The sequence below is a fragment of the Chlorocebus sabaeus genome, chromosome 16, assembly GCF_047675955.1.
Source record: "Chlorocebus sabaeus isolate Y175 chromosome 16, mChlSab1.0.hap1, whole genome shotgun sequence".
NCBI lineage: Eukaryota > Metazoa > Chordata > Mammalia > Primates > Cercopithecidae > Chlorocebus > Chlorocebus sabaeus.
The window spans coordinates 56844235-56862023 of record NC_132919.1 but is presented as its reverse complement, the minus strand read 5'-3'; the positions used below and the strand labels follow the sequence as shown (position 1 = coordinate 56862023).

The following is a 17789-nucleotide window of genomic DNA, read 5'->3' as shown; positions in this document are numbered from 1 at the left end:
GCTTAAGTAGAGCTAAAAGTTATGTAGCTAGAAAGCTGACTTACACCCTTAAAGCTAATGAAGAGAAATGCAGGTTTCCCAGGGTAGGTTCTTGGCACTTCTTTGCAAATAGGTAAAAGGGAATGGCAGATATTCAAGCTCAGGGAGCAAGCAGCAAGGACAGAGCCTTCCCCCCTCTCTGTGTGTTGAAGTCAGCAGATAGCACACCTGCTGCTGCGTGAGTTCCTTCTGCCAAGCAGAGCAGCACAGCTGCAGGACACTCTGCTTCTGGCTCTGAGCTTTGCCTGTCTTCAGGGATGAGGCCCCTCCCAAGGCAAGTTCAACTGGGTTCTTTGGCAGCCGAAGACTACATGGACCCTGCAGGGAGCGGTGGAGAAAAGTGAGTTTGACATGCTTGGAAATATTTAGATCTTGGATGTAAACTTCAAGGAAAATATTTACTCTGTTTGTTTTAATACCACAGAGGTTTGGATCCCGGGAATCTTCAGATGAGTACAAAAGGCTCTTGCCAAGGCACCAATTTAACAATTTGGTCAGTGACAAAAGGGCATCCTGTTTAACTAGTCTGAATTTAAATAGCGTGTTTCCAGTACATTAGCATGTCTGTCTCATCTGTTTACTGAACTGTTTAACCCCTGAATTTTGTGTTTGGTTTATGAATTTGCACAGAATCAAATACAGTTTTTTAATAGAAAGCAAGCAAAAAAGCAGGTCATCACATAGTCGAAAGGGTTGCTACCCGAGCATTGACAATAAACTTCCCATGATTACTTGACTGTTCAGAGTGACCAGATCCTCATAGAGGGCTACAAACTCTCTTTATTCTTGGCTCTTGGTGAAAAAGTCCTTACTGCCTCTTTGCTGGTGCTGAGAAATACTGCAGAATGCTAAAGGACTATGCAATTGTATTTTTGGTGAATGAATTACGATAAAAGAGAAGTCTTGTAAATGTGACTTGAAAAGTAGCATATTTTGTGTCCTGTCTTTGTGTTTCATGCGGAATCCCCACTGCAGGGCACAACTTTCAGGACTCACACTGATTTCCCTTTAGTTTTCTGTTGTTGTTCGTCTGCAGCAGAGTGGGAAATAGCTACTGTAAAGGGAAGTCTTAAGAAAACATATCAGTTATGTGCACACTATGTGTACATATATGGAGGAAAAATAGACAAATGAAACTGGCATCACAATGCTCTCTCCAAGGGCCTATAAGAGATGAACTGGGACTCCTTCCTGCCTTCAGAGAGCATATCAGGCAGAGAAAATGTTAACCATTTTTTCAACTATCAGAAAAGTAGATTTCATGATGTCATACAATTTCGTATTCCACTGTCGGATTGCTTCCCCACTTTGGCAATTAAAAGTAATGACACAATTTTTTTTTTTTTTTTTTTTTTTTTTTTTTGCTGTACTGCCAAGCCAATTTCTCCTATATAATTGTTTTTAGACATGGCGAATGAACAGCTGCTTTTCAATTATTGGACACAGTTGTATTTCAATTCTCTTGTAACAGCTGTGAAACAGAATTCCTATTCAGAATTTTATAACAGTAAACCGCACAAAGACTGCTGTTGTCTCTCTGCTAATGGAGATTTTGTGTCCCACTTCTTTCTCAGTACCATTTCCCAGATGCTGTCTATTGTCTTTCCTCCATCTTTGCTTGATTGTTACTACCACGTGTATGAACCAAGTCTGATGTCTGCTGATGAAACTTTATGTACAATACCTTGGTCAGTTTTTCCCTCCATCAGAAGAGGAAGTTATTCCATTTCTCCTAACCAGTTGACAATTAAGTGAAGAAGGAATTTGAATACTTGCATGGTCATTCTGTCACTACCCACTATTGTCACATTTCTTCTTAGTGGCATATCAGTTATGAGAACATTTAGAGTGGGAAAAAGTCAAACATGTAAAAATGTATATTTGCTAATAAACTAATTTGTGTGGGAGCCACTAGAGAAATATAGACTCATCTGCTTTATAGCAGCTTAGAACCGAGAGAGATCTACCAGACCAGTTAGTGTAACACTAATGGCTTTCATCTTGGAGAAAGGAAAACAAGCCAGAGTGGTTAAGTAATTTTTCTGTTTTCAGATAACCTATCTCTGTTGTTGCTTAGATATCCTAGAGCTCAATTCCCCAGTCTTAGTAGCTTCCTTACTCTGTTTTTGTTTGTTTGTTTGTTTATGTTTATGTTTTTGTTTTGATGGAGTCTCACTCTTGTCACCCAGGCTGGAGATGCAATGGCACATCTCGGCTCACTGCAACCTCTGCCTCCCGGGTTCAAGTGATTCTCCTGCCTCAGCCTCCCAACCAAGTAGCTGGGATTACAGGCATGTGCCACCATGCCTGGTTAATTTTTTTTTTTTTTTTTTAGTAGAGACAGGGTTTCTCCTTGTTGGTCAGGCTGGTCTTGAACTCCCAACCTCAGGTGATCCACCTGCTTCAGCCTCCCAAAGTGCTGGGATTACAAGTGTGAGCCACCGCACCCAGCCATCTTCCTTACTCCTTAACAAATGGTAATCTAAAATCAGAGAAAGCATAGTTCTGGAACATTGGCAGGTAAACTAAGAGAACTATATGTTGCCATTCAGATGCAAAAATAATTCTCCCAGTCTCTAGGCCAGATTGAATTTCCATCTGGTAGAGATTTATGTGTTAACTATAATACTTGATTTCCCCCTAAAGTTCAAATCTCTTTGGAAGGTATTAATTTTATGTTATATAGAAATTTATGCTGAATATGAACTAACAATCTGAGAATATGTTTTGATGGGCTGAAAGGAGGAGATGCATGAGGGATTTATACAATGCCATGTAATTTAAACTTAATAAATGTAATGTTAATGGCTGTGTATTAGTTTTCTATTGCTGCTGTAGCAAATTACCACAAACTTAGAGGGTTAAATAATACAAATTTATTATCTTCTAGATCTTAGGTTAGATGTCTGAAGTGTTTTTCACTGGACCAAAATCAAGGTGTTGACTGGGCTACCTTGCCTGCTGGAGACTCTAAGGGAGAATCCATTTCCTTGTCTTTTCCAGATCCTAGAGGCTACCTGCATTCCTTGGCATTTATCCCCTGTCTTCCATCTTCAGAGCCAGCAACAGTGAGTTGAGTCCTGATATGGCATCACTCTCATCTCCTCTGCTGCTCCTTCTTCCATTTTTAAGGACCGTGTAATTACATTGAGCCTATCTGGATAACCCAGGATAACCTGTCTCTTCTAAGATCAGCTGTCAAGCAACCTAAATTCCATTACAACCTTAATTTCCCCCATTCAGCCATATAACTTAATATATTCACAAGTTCCAAAGATGAGGAAGTGGACATCTTTGAGGGTGTGTTGTCATTCTGCTTAACACAGAGTGTAAGAGAAAAGCTACAAATAGCAATGGCTTAACTAAATAATATGTTTATCTGTTATTCACATCTGGAGTTTCTGGTAGAGCAATCCTCTGAGTGACTATTCAGGGACTCAGGTTCCTTTCATCTTCTGTATCTGCCTTCCTACTGAGCTTGATAGCCTTCCCTGTTCAGTTAATACATGAAGAAAGAGAGAGAGGTTTTTGTGTGTGTGGTTTTATACACCAGGCTTGGAGGCAGTGAAAATTATTACTACCTATATTTCATTGACAATACTTAGTTATGTGACTATACCTAAGTACAGTGGACGTTAGGAAATGCAGTCTATCTAAGTGCTTAGAACATGAAGAAAATACATTTGATGGAGAGCTAGTCAGTCTGTGCCAATTCTGTCCTTTTGTTCACCAAGCGTCTATTCCATTTTTCCTGCCACACATGGAACACAGGTGTCCTTTCTGAAGGTGGGAAACTAAAGGTCCCAACAAGTCATTGCATAAAACTCAAAGTCCCGGATCCTTGAGTGATGCTCATCTCTCTAGACCAGAACTGAAGTGGCTTATTTGAACCTATAAATGATATATATTTACACACACACACACACACACACACGCATACACATATCATGCAGGGACAATACATAGATACAGGAAAACATTTTAGGCACCTGTTTGGCAAAGGAAAAAATGAGAGGCATGCAGCTGTTACTGAACCATAGCAATTTTGAAATCCTGCTAGGCAGATATTAAGGGTCCTATTATTTGGCTGGAAAAAAAATCTTTTATTTATTCCTAAATTATGCTCCCTAGAATCTCCTTTCTTCAGTGTTCTCCATGGTTGCTGATTCCAGCCTCTGAGAGATTCTTCTTTGTCTGTCTTTCCCATGACCTTCAGGAAGTGGGAGTTGGGGATTATGTCTGGTGCTGATAAAAGTTGGGGGACCCGGTACTAATCTTAAAGCTTAAGAAGTCAGTATTTTTAGTCCATGCTCATAGAATCCTTAGGGAAACAATTTTCCCCAAACTAATAGACATTTAAATTGTCTTGCTTCTAGTCAATTCCATGTACCAATAACTACATTTGAAGTTTTCTCATTGTGATAATTCTCATGACTGATTTATTTTTTGCTTCCTCACCTATAACCTTCTAAACCACTCCCAACCTCCCTGAAGCTATCTGAAATAATATTTTTGAATACTGTTTCGTTAATCTAATCTTTATATTAAATTGTCTGTTTTTTACCAATAATGTTATTTGATTGTTGTCATTCAGAGCCTTTTCCAATTTATCTTAATTAGGATGCAGAAGCACTCAGGTTTATTAACTCTAAAAGTTATTGCTCTCTGGATACATATCCACTTCAATTTCTACTTCAAAATAAGTCTGTTTTTCTCTGTGCTCATCTCTTTCTTGTAATATATTGCTAAGAAAGGCCAATAGTAGCAAATAGGCACTGTTACTCTCCTATCAATCTCTTGTCCTCAGGTCCAAACACTACAGGCTTATAGGCTCATGAGGTGTATTGTGCCTTTCTATTTAATGTATGAAATGGTTTTACCATATGTTTTGCCATGAAACAACATGACCTGGACCTTCATTGTTCCAGCCTCATCTATCAGTCTCCATGAGGCTATCTGAAATAACATTTGTGAATATTCATTTCCTTAATCTGATCTTTATCCTAAGGCTGCATTATAGGTTCTCAGATCCTTCCCTTTACAGGGACAAATGGAAAAAAGCCACAAGGATCACTTGTGGGGTATTGTGATAAAATGGGCCTGAAATTGATTAACATCTTTTCTGCCCACATTCTGTTGGTCACAATTAAGTCATATGGCCATATTTAATTGCAAAGTGTGATAGAAAATGTATTTGTGTGTGTGTGTGTGCGCGCGCGTGTGTGTGCCCAGTGGGAAATGCCAATGGATTTTAGTGCATATGTGCAGTCTCTGTCACACCAAAAAGCACAAAACTAAGTATCTGGGTATGCCAAATTCGGCTATATTGTCGGACAGTATTGCTTAGAGTATTAAGAGCTATTATTGATAGTTAATTGAACATTTAACAGCAAAAGATCTGTTGATAGTATGATATCAATGTGCAGATGGTTTAAAAATCTTGAGGCATTCCAAGTATCATACACAAATCAGAGGTAATTCATTTACTTAAGTGCATTATTGACTACCTATTATGTATTGGACTTTATGTTATGTGCTATGCAAATAAAAAGCACTGGATATATCTGTAACCTCAAAAAGCTCTCAGTATTCCAGATGAGGCAAACATACACACAAGTAAGTAAAATACATTTTTTGTTCTATTATGCAGTTACAAACATTATATAGGAGCACAGAAGAGGGAACTACTATGTCGTAGTCTTATTAAAAAAAAAGAAAGTAAACAGAGACAGCAAGAAAATAGCAACTATTAAGAATGTTGTGTTTTGTTTTTGTTTTTGTTTCGTTTAACCATGTAAATGAAGTATCTCATCAAATGAGGAAGACTTTATGAGCAGGGAGTTATCAAAATGCTGAACATGGTCAGGTGCAGTGGCTCATGTCTGTAATCCCAGGACTTTGGGAAGCCGAGGCGGGCAGATCATCTGAGGTCAGGAGTTCGAGACTAGCCTGGCCAACATGGTGAAGCCCCATCTCTACTAAAAAATACAAAAATTAGTCAGGCGTGGTGGCAGGCGCTTGTAATCCCAGCTACTCGGGAGGCTGAGGCAGGAGAATCGTTTGAACCCAGGAGAGGGAGGTTGCGGTGAGCCAAGATTGTGCCATTGCACTCCAGCCTGGGGGACAAGAGCGAGACTTCATCTCAAAAAAAAGCAAAAACAAAAATATACTGAACATGCTGCACTGAAGAAGCAAAACCCAAAGGTGTTCAAAAAGGTCAGTAGTTTCTCTAGTTCCATGTTTTGGGGAAGAGATCTTGAAATCTTAAAATCCGGGACAATGTTTAAAGTAAGAAAAGAAGCAAAGCCATTTTTTCCTCTTTGGTGGTTGTTATTGTTGACGTTGAAGAGTAACTGGAAAGAATAAGTTAAATGGTCAAAAGTTTGTTTTTGAGATGCCTGCAATATGGCACTTGGGCAACCTCCCATGATGCTAGATCCCTGTTGGGTCTGACGAAGGCAGACATTCATTAAGCCTCTCACCACCAGTGGTTGGATCCCATCCACTTCATGCGAATAGACAACCACAAATATTTTATTCCGTATATCAGTACCAGAAGCTAGGAGCATGGAATGCACACAGTATGCTTTGAACCTCATAATTGTTCCTTGTAATAATAAATTTTTACATTTGAACCTGTGAGTTATCAAGGAAAAAAAACCAAAAAGCCACTTTGGTTAAGGGATAGACTTAAAATAACAGGAATTATGGAAATGGAAAAACACCACTTTTCTTTGTTGGCCCAAGGATTTATGTGTGGGGGGAAAAAATGATTCAGAGGTGATGGCCTTTCTTGGACATTAACAAACTGTAGAGGAGTTTGCATCCCTGACAATGGATGGTGTGTAAATTCTAATTGTGGTGAGGGTGGGAGGAAGAGGGTGAATGTGGCAGAAAAAGAGAGACTGAGCTTAGGCAGTCCTATACTTACAAAGGGAGAAATTGTTTGGATTTTTTTTTTCTTTTCTGGAAAGAAAATCTATTGTTAAAAGTCACTTCAGCCTTTGCTAGAGAGAGAATAATTGGGCTTTAAAATATTTATATAATATGAATATTGATGAAACTTGAAATATCCTGCAAACAACAGGTTCTTTCCAGCCAATTTGTTATACTCAACTCATGCTGATCGGATTCTGAGCTTTATACAAATAAACTTTAGATGGAAAATAAATCAAACATTTAAACATTAGAAATCTCATGACAAAAGAATAAAGAAACAAATAGACATTTCCTTCCTAAGAGTTTGAAATTAAAGAAAAAATTGACAGTTGAAATTTCAATACATTAAAAAATTTCTAATGTAAAAAAATTATTTTCTGTTGAAAGGCAAGCCACATATTACAGTGATGGTTACATTAAATAGGGGATTGAGTTCCTCTCTTAATGCCTCATGCAAATTTATAAGAAAATAATTAGCATAATTAACAATAATTTATTGGTCGATGTTATAGTAAATGTATAAATGAGCAAATAAAATAGCAGATATGCCAATGAAAACTGTTTAATTATGATAATAAGAAAGTATCATAAATTAAGATCCTATTTCACATGTCAAATTATGGTAAATACAGAAATAGAATGTTTAAAGCTAGCGAGAATATCATCAGACTGATTATCCTTCATTGCTGATGATATTATAAATTTGTAAAACTGTTTTAGAATGCAACCTGAAAATGTGTGTATTTGTTGATTGAATAACCTGAATTTAGTGGGTGAAATTGTGAAATGATTGTATTTTTCTTCTGCAACAGCCTGTTAAATTCTGTGTTGAATTTTCCATCCTTGCCCCTGGACAAAAACTTCTGATAAATCAATCTTTAGGTTACCAGTAGAGCTGATGTACAAAAGCCTAGTCAAACTTAAGAAACAAAACAAAACCACAAAATCTTTTATTGTCTCATCCTCTTTTAAGCTTCTCCCCTGGACCCCTGATGTGGTACTTGGAAAATTACAGTAAGGAAAGTAGATACTTCATTATTTTTCCACTTTATTCCTTCATCTTCCCTTACTCAAGATGTTATTTCTTGACCCCCTCTTAGTGATGTTGGGTAGATATGAGAAACCAAGGTTGAAAAGTTATTTATCAATCAACACAGTTATAATCCGGAGCCAGGCAGATACCTAAATGATGTTTTCCTACTGAGAATATTTTGTAGGTTCTTCGAAAAAGCCAGGGAAAACAATCTGCTATATTATTCACTAACTTGGGCAGTGTCCCAACTAGCTGGCTACGAATGACATCCACCTGAACCCCTGCTTCTTGAGTAATCTTCCTGTAGCCTCTTAGTGCTGTTGTCTTTTAGCCCTTGCACGTAAGTCACATGCTGGGATCCTTTCCAGGTAATTCATGCCTCACTACCCTCTGTAGGGTCCACACTGGCTCCACTTTTTCTCCGTGTTCAGCCATCAGGACTATTTCCCACCAATCTCCTGTCTTTAAATTTTGCAAGCAAGAGCTGGCCTCTTTGTTTTCCACATCCCTCAGATATCAAGATCTAAATTCCCTTTCTTGGCCTGAGGTTAGTTAAGAAAGCATGGAGGAGGGAAAGAGAAATACTGAACAATGCTGACAACTGTTCCAAAAAAGTAGTTGATCAACTCTGCTAATGAATACTTACTTTTTGTTGTATAAGGGAAGGTAGGTGAAGGACTAAGAGCAACTGAATCTGTTTTGGGAAAACCCTTTTGCTGCTCACATTTAAAAGATCAGGCATCTCTCTTCGGAAGGTACAGTAATTATCACATACACTTTTGAGCTTTGAAATCGTAGCCCAAACTGAGACAATGGAAAAGTCCCATTTAGATGTTACACATTTTAAAAAATCTTCAGAATTTCCAAACCTTTTAGCCTCTAGGGGAAGAAAACAGAAGCGACTAAATTATGTAAAAGCTCGATGCATTAAGATAGTAATTATAGTGTTAATTTGAAAACTATAAAACTTGAAAATGGGAATTTGAAAATCATCCAATATCTCATAATAGAAGAATAGTTAAGAAAGTTAGGGCATATCTAAATTAAAGAAAACCAACCTGCTAAAATAACAAACTATGCTTTTGTGCATGAAAATATAATACAACATTGAGTTGGAAAAATAGGACATAAAATTGTATTTACACTATGTTTATAACTACATAAGATACATATTTAAGGGGTCTAGGTCAGGAAATCAAACAACTAGTCGTCTATCACAGCCATGGAACTTGGTAGCTCGGTAACCTTAAGGACATTATTGAAAGTCTCCAACTCATCTCTCTAAAAAGAAGATAATACTTTCTATTGTTTTCGTGAGACTTACATGCACTAAAGCATTGCCTGGCACTTAGTAATGAATTAAAAAACTCTATTAAAAGACTGAAAAGGACACACAAAAGTGAAAATAGGAGTGATGTTAAAATGATTTAAAATCTCTTTTACATTATTTGTAATCTTCTCATAATGCTGTTATATTACTTCCATAATTAAAAACAAACTAAAAAAGCTGAACAGTAGAGGGGCAATATATTGGTGACACCAACCCACAAACATTTAGGACATCTAAACAGAAAGTTGCACCAAATTGAGACTTCCTCATATATCACAGACAAAATTGTTTTCCCAAGATATTGTGTTAACCCATCAATTCAGTGCTCATTCCAGTCAGTTGGCATTCTCTAGTAACCTTTGCATCACCTGGGTATCATTGGCATAGATTTTAGACATACATTATAGCAGTTCAGTTTGCTTTCTTTGTAGTCCATTTCTGTCAAATTACAAAACCCAAATAAAGTATTTCAGAAACAAACCAGGGCTATTATCCAGGTTATGAGCATTTAGATAAAAAGGGAAACATCACGACCCCCTGAAGTAGGCTTAATTCAAACAAGAGAATATATCTTGCAAACCGTTCGATAATTTTTATTACAGTTTTTGATGTGCTCTTATTATCTAGACTATAATCTGCAAATGAATTGGGTATTAAAGTAAACTACTTTTAAAAGTTTGCAAATAAACTCTCTCCCTATATATTATCACTCTTTTATTTGCTCTTATTTGCACTAATAAAGATGAAAACATGATGTGCCTTATTTCAAACCAATAAGAGAGCCAAAAAGAACTTTTAAAAATGATGTAAAGGTTGAAAATTAAAAAGTGCTTCTTCTAATGGGTTTTGGACAAGACCATATCCTAGAAACATATAACTGATTCACCTAAGCTTGTTTCTTAAAGACTAAGTAAAACTATCATTTACATATGTACTGCTTTTATGGCTTTATGCTGTTGCTTCTTGTGATAACTTAAAATAATTTTTAAAATCCATATTCTCAGATTTGAGGTGAAATTTGAACAAGTGCAACTATATGTCTTTCTTCATAGTTACACGTGGATAAACAACTAAAAGTAAACCCCACAATAAAAACACTTTAAATGCAATATTTGAGGATTTTCTTCCATTAACTCTTTATTACTTAAAAGATGGTGAATTTTGTCTGGAACCTTGTGGTCAACTATTTAAAAATGAACATAGAATTGGGAGTAGTAGGTCATTGATATTTCTGATTTTTAAAAATTTCAGTGGTGTATCAATCAAGTGTTGCTAGAAAACATTAAGATCTGAGTGTCACACAACAGTAAGCATTGATTTCTGACTTAGGGCAGCTGAGTGGGAAGGGTACATTTGGCTGATCTTGGCTGAGATCAGCTGGTCTTGGGTTCCAGCCACGTGTTCAGATCAGTTTTGCTCCAAGTGTTCTCATCTTTTGAGACTACTCAGCTGCATGGGGAATGTTCTCATGATGTGGGATGAGAAATCCCAAAGATGATGAGAGAAAAAAAAAAATTATGCCACTTAAGGCCTAGGCCTGGAACATAGGTAATTCCCACCCCATTATTGTATGTTACATGCCCAAGTGTTGCTAATGCCTATTCCTCTCAGAAAGATGAGAAAGAATGGAGTGACCATTCCTGAATAAAAATTTAATTTCACACAAGTGATACATATTGTACTTCATATTCCTACAATGTTGTCATAAACATTTCCACCCAATGACTACATTCTCCCACTTCTTTTCTCTTTAATGTCTCTTCCTACTTCTCTATTTTCTTGGGTTATGAATGCAACACATCTCCCTTAAACTATTCCAGTGATCTCCTTCCTTGTGCTTTCATGGACTTAACCTTCATCTTCTAAAATACTGTCATTGTTAACTCTGTAATGTAGAATTGGGGCATATTATTCTATTCCTCATAATTCAGTGACTCCTTATCATAATAGGCGGGCAAATTTTCTTAAGGTGGAATAGCTGACCTGGTCAAACTAACTTATACATGGATAAATGACTAAAAAATAACCCCCCCAAATTAAAACCTATTAAATATAATATTTGAGAATTTTCTTTCATTAATTCTTTATTACTTAAAAGATGGTGAATTTTGTCTGGAACCTTGTGGTCAACTATTTTAAAATGAACATAGAGTTGGGAAGTAGCAGGTTACTGACATTTCACATTTTTAGGAATTGGAGTTCAGTGGCATATTAGTTTGTTTTCATACCGCTATAAAGAACTGGCTGATACTGGGTAATTTACATAGGAAAAGAGGTGTGATTGACTCACAGCATGGCTGGAAAGCCTCAGGAAACTTACAATCATGGCGGAAGGTGAAGAGGAAGCAAAGCACCTTCTTTACAAAGTGGAAGGAAGGAGAAGTGCTGAGCTAAGGGGGATGAGCCCCTTATAAAACCATCAGATCTTGTGAGAACTCACTCACCATCAAGAGAAAAGCATGGGGGAAACTAACCCCATGATTCAATTACCTCCACCTGGTCTCTCCCTTGACATGTGGGGATTATAGGGACAACAATTCAAGATGAGATTTTGGGTGGGGACACAGACAAACCACATCAAGTGATAATCAAGTTTTGCTAGAAAACAGTAAGATCTGAGTATCATATCGTACAACTATAAGCACTGATTTATAATTTATGGCAGCTGGGTTAGAGCTTCTGCTCTAATTTCTGCATTACATTTGAGACATCCACAATTCTCTTATGATCTCATACACCATGATGCCCCTGTCTCTGCAATATTATCTATCTGTAGAGTCTTCTTCCAATGGTCCATGAGTCAAAGTACTCCTGATCCTCCAATTCTGCCTCTTGTCTGAAATTGAACCTGTCAGGAGACACTAGGTTAGGAAACAAATGACAGTGGCTTATAACCACAAACATATATTTCTTGCTTACATTACATCCCCATTGCTGACTGGTTTTAGAAATCTTCGTTCCAGGACCCAGACTAATGGAGTAAATCTTATCTATTTATTGCATCATAGGGAAAATAAAAATAGTGAAGCATGTTCTAGCTCTTAAAACTTGTGTTTGCCACTCCCACACTCATATTTCATTGGCTAAGGCAAGTCACATATATATGTCAGAGTTTAACAGGATGAAGGTGTAAAAACTATTCCTCAAGAGAAAAGGATATCTCAATGTGAGGCAGTAAATATTTTGAAGAGTATCAAAATCTACCATGGAAGTGGCCCTTTTGTCTTCCTGTTAAAGATTTCTTTTACAGTGTTACAACAGTAATTAATGTAACTATCACTTGCTGAAATGATATCTATCTATGTATTTTTATTGATATCTATATATCTTTATTGATCACTCAGTTCATTGAGTACTTTTTCTACTTCCCACATAACTTCAGGCAAAAGCATTACTATTTTTTTTTACTACAACATAATGAGACCCCTCTTTCTCTCGTTTCCAACATTTACTTCATTTACCTGTGAGCCCTCACCTGTAGCTTTAGGAAAAAACACAAGACTTCTATTGACGGTGTGTTCAAGGCACTACAGGCTGTCACTAACCCTTTCCGCAAAGCCCATTGCTCAGTTCTAAAGCCACTTCCACATTGTGGGTTGGTATTTTGCCACCATCTCACTCTTAATATTAATGTATGATAATTACATATTGCTCTGTAACAAGTTACTACAAAACTTAGCAGCTTGAAACAACAAACATTTATTATTATCCAAGAGTGGATTGGCTGGCTGCTTGTAGCTCAGTGTCTCTTGTGAGGTTGCATTCAAGCTGTTACCAGGCTGCAGTCGTCTGAAGGCTTGACTGGAGCTGGGAGATCTGTTTTTAGTATCACTCGTGGGGTTGTTGGAAGGCCTCAGTTTCTGCTGAGTGTTATCCAGAGGCTCTAGTTCCTCACCACATGGGTCTCTCCACAGTGCTGCCTGAGTGTTCCTCAAGACCTGGCAGCTGGTTTCTCCCAGGATGAGAAATCTCAGAGAGAGGTCCAAAAGGGAAGCTTCAGCCCTTTATAACTTAATGTCAGAAGTACCAACCATCAATTCTGCCATATTCTGTTGGTCACACAAACTGTGATACAGTATATGGAAGGACTATACAATATTAGGAGATAAGGATCACTGGGAGAACCATTTGGTAGGCTGACTTTGACAAATAGTATTTTTTTCAACTTTGAAAATCCAGAGCTATCAGAGAAACAAAAATGACTTTAATGTGACTAGTTTAGTTGACCATTTACATAGTTATTTAAAAATACCTCTTTTACCTGTGTGCTAGCGCCTGTAATAGCTGCTTGTTATGTAGAAATGAAAATGTTTCTTTCTTTGAGGAGCCTACAAACTATTAGGGCAATAAACATACACAGTTATGTATCACATAATTTTGTTTCATCAACAATAAACTGTAGATACAACAGTGACCCTGTAAGATTACAATAGTGTATTTTTACTGTAGTTTTTCTATGTTTAGATACACAAATATTTACCCCTGTGTTGCAATTGCCTACAGTTTTAAGAGCAGCAACCCGCTATACAGGTTTTGCCATCTGGGTTTTTTGTGAGTACACACTATGATGTTTAGATAACATCATCGCCTAATGATAAATTTCTCAGAATGTATCCTCGTCAAAAAGGGATGCACGACTGTGCAGAAGTTAAAAATTGCTTTATACATTAATTGCTGTAATAGAGTACATACATATAATGAGAGTCAAAATTACAAGTGGTTAAAGACTTCGACTTTTGGAGTCAGATCACAGAATTTTGATTCCAAGTTTCACCATTTATTAGTTGTAGTACCTTTAGCAAATTACTTCACCTTTTGTGACTCAATGTTTTCATTCATTAATACAGAAAATAATAGTGTTTTCCCATAACATTGATACAAATTTTAAATGACTTCTACACAGATATATAGGGACGTAGGTAGATAGATGATTGATTGATTGATTGATTGATAGATAGACAGATATGCTTGCAGGTATGTGAGTCAAAAGTTATATAAATTTGAAAGAAGTGGTGTTCTTGTCATGCAGTGATAGCAAATTTAGAAACATTGTCATTTGCAGTTACTTATAAAGTAGAATATATGTGCAATAAATTGGATAATCCAGCTAAGTTGTGACAATGATGACGTCAATTGCATGCATGGGTGGAAGAGGATACAAAGGCAGTTTTAGATAAAGAATTTCATTACTTATTGGAATAGGCATTTCCTATTTCTTGCTCATTCCCAACTTTTGAGCTTTTAATAGAGAATCAAAGAGGAACTTTTTTTTCTCTTTGTAAAAATAATGCCTTTAATTATCCGAAGAATATAAATGTGAAATGGATAATTTACTGTGTGGATATTTGTGCTTGTTAAGGTAACAGAGTCTGGGTATGATTGAAAATTAGCCATACAAAAATTCTAGTTTTTCTTATTGCCATCTAGCCTGCTTTGGCCAACACTGTCATAAAAAGCTAGAGACATTGCATAGCCATTGTGATAATTTGTTCCGGTGGATCGTCTATTTGCATGACCTTGGTTATAAGGTCATGAAGTGTGCTAGAGTTGGTGGGGAAAAACTTGTGCCTTTAAAATTTAAGAGCACTTTTTATTCCCTCTGGTAGTTTTTCTGAAATTCTGTGAGTAGGACTTACCTAGCTTGATTCTTCATTACTTGGAAATCCTGAATAGTTTTTCTTGGAAGTAACCAGATGGAAAAAATTAAAAATGTTTCAGAAGAACTATTAATACTGGGTGTTTTTTTTCTGAAGCATTTTATTTTTATTTAGACTTAGATCAAGGACACTTATGAGTTTAAAGTTAGCTGATGCAGCATGATGAAAATTGTTTTTATCAGAATTTCAAACCACAGCTTTATGCATCGGTAGGCTTGACTCTGTTTTTAACAATTGTCTTTACCTTTCTTGCACTTTAAGAAGATAACAAAATAAAAGCTTTTTACTACAATTTTGCTTCATATGGTGTGCTATTGCCTTAAAACACAATATTTTGTAAGGAATGTTAAGGAAATGTTTTAAGAAAGCACTGACACCGTCTCCAGAATCTTTTCATAGAAGACATTTAGTCCCATTCTTATTACCCTTAATGGTTGTTCCTTTTTAAAGAACAAGTACCAAATGTATGATGGGGACTTGCCAGAGAAGGACTAGGTTCTATTACTGGGTTTCTGCAGGAAAAAAAAAATCTATAGGAATATAATGAAGAAACCCAAATGAATTCCATTTTTTAAAATAATTTTTTTTTTTTTGTAAACACATACTATAGTACTATCAACAGTTAGATAAAATTTCAATGTTGAAATTCTCAAAATCCACAAACGGAAAAACATTTGTAAGATTTCAATGGTGTGGGCAATTGGGCAATGCTGTGGATTGGACAAAGGGAGAGCAGGCTTCTAAAGTCCAAGGAGATCGCCAAGTAACTGGTTGCTCTATGATGTATGTTAGTGCCTCTGCCAGAACAAGGCATCCAGGAATTATTGTTACCCTTTTTTAGTTTTACAAAGGAGAATTTGTGGTGTAGAAAGAAAAGAAGAGACTTGGGAATAAAGCAGACCTGAGTATCATTTATTAACACCTTCAACTTCCACAGACTTCTGAATCTCCCCAAACATCTGTTTTTTTTTTTTCACTTCTGAAACAAGGACAGAAATTAAAGGGATGTTGGGAAGTAAAATATCTAGCAGGGCTCACCAAGGTTAGTTGCCTTCCATTTGCTGTTGGTGTTTGTATGAGTTAGGTTTATATTTAATTTCTTAATGTAATTCACCAGAAGGTTACAGTTTTCTCCATGCACAAACAAGCTCCACAATGATACAGAAAAATATCCTCTGTGAAGAAGACAAAGGGCTTAGAAAGGTAATTTTAACCTGTTTGAAAGTAGCTCTGGAATAGTGGAAAGAAAAATATTCATGCAATTCTAACACAAGACTTAGCCTGTCACCCTAAGCTGTCAGATCCATGGCTTCCTCCTTTATGTGATGAATTTAGTGAGATAAATTATTCAAAATATAGCAGATGATTAATAAAAGTCCATTATGAAAAATAAAAATAAAAACGAACTATAACTAACTGAAAATGAAGGATGCATTCCCTCCTGATACATTTTTAGCATAAAGTGAACAAAGACACTTAGAACCGTGGGGCACCTGCGCTCTTTTGTCTGTTTTTATGTGTATATAACAGGAAAATGAGAGGGAGATTGCCATACATCATTTTCTTCTAAGTATGCTTTGTTATAGCAGCTTTACTAATTAATCCTGCTACAACCCAATATGTGGGTGAATTCTTCTGTTCAAAGTCTTTGAAACAATCAAGTATGTCCCAACATGTTTTATTTCTCTTTTCAAGTTGCTACACCCAAGTCCTGATCTGTTTTCTTCTAGTTAGCATGTTGCTGCAGAAAAGGGCTTTATCAGCCTCATGAGTTTCAATATCAGATTGAATCTGCTATTATGCTTACAGAAAGATGACAGCGACTCCCAAGCAGCTAATGGTGTGTGATTTGGATCACATTCCCAGGACTGAAAGTGTCTTGGCATGAACCATTCCCACACATTCACCTGGTGCTCCTGTGACTGTGTCTTGAGACCAAAGACATATTTTGAGGGAGAATATACAGGTCCCATGTGGGGTAACAGGTCAAATATCTTGGAATGCAGCTTATGCTAGAAAGTCATCATTAAATTATTTGCCTCTCATGTGAAAGAACCTCAATGGGTGGTTTTAAAAAATGTATTCTGATTATTTTTCAGTCAAATGAAAATCAGTAACCAAGATACAAATTACACAGCAAAGATTCCATAGAAATAAATTAATGGGAATAACTGTGAATATCATCTTTTTGTGATTAAACATTTCTAACATGAATGTTCAGTTGTATATTTCTTTATATTTCAGTAATAAAAAAATGCTATTGTCTTTTGATTTTATTGTCTTTCAAATTTTGTATGTCTTTCAAAATCAGTCAACACTGACTTTGTTCTGAACCTTGAAGGTCTTGTTTGGTGCCCTTGTTTGAAGTCTGAATGAAAAGAAACCAATCATTGTAAAACAATTTTCACATATTGTACGATACAGTATTATCTGTACTTTACGTCACTCACTTTGTTCTTTATTCTGAAATTCATTGGGAACACAGTATCATTTTTAGTAATAAACAAAGGTAAGGAGAGAAGTGACAATGCCAAAAAATAGAAAATTACTTGTTTGCTAGGTTTACCAAATTTATTTATATCGTATTATTTTCTTCTTGCAGTTGTTGGTCTGCTTTGTTTTAATTTGTATATGAAAGCAAACAAGACATAATACCATGGCTAATAGTTTCAGATCACTGCATTCCTGTGATTCCCAATCTTTTACAACAGTAAAACTTCTAAGATTGTATTTGCAGTTCAGTTGAGTATCACCCTGATAATGTATACTGTGACTATACATGGCTGAAAAC

General features: G+C 36.4%; 1 protein-coding gene across 4 annotated transcripts in view; it reads left to right on the top strand.

The window, feature by feature from the left end:
• The first annotated feature begins 212 nt into the window (after window positions 1-212).
• Window positions 213-17789, top strand: part of KCNJ16 (potassium inwardly rectifying channel subfamily J member 16) — a 171043-nt gene continuing 153466 nt past the window's right edge. Inside the window, exons 1-2 of one of the 4 annotated variants that reach the window (XR_012088850.1) lie at window positions 213-379; window positions 2937-3107. The gene's annotated coding sequence lies outside the window, so the exon portion shown is untranslated. The remainder of the gene's footprint in view (window positions 380-2936; window positions 3108-17789) is intronic. The other 3 variants (XR_501003.3, XM_008011963.3, XM_073005085.1) reach the window with 3 other exon arrangements.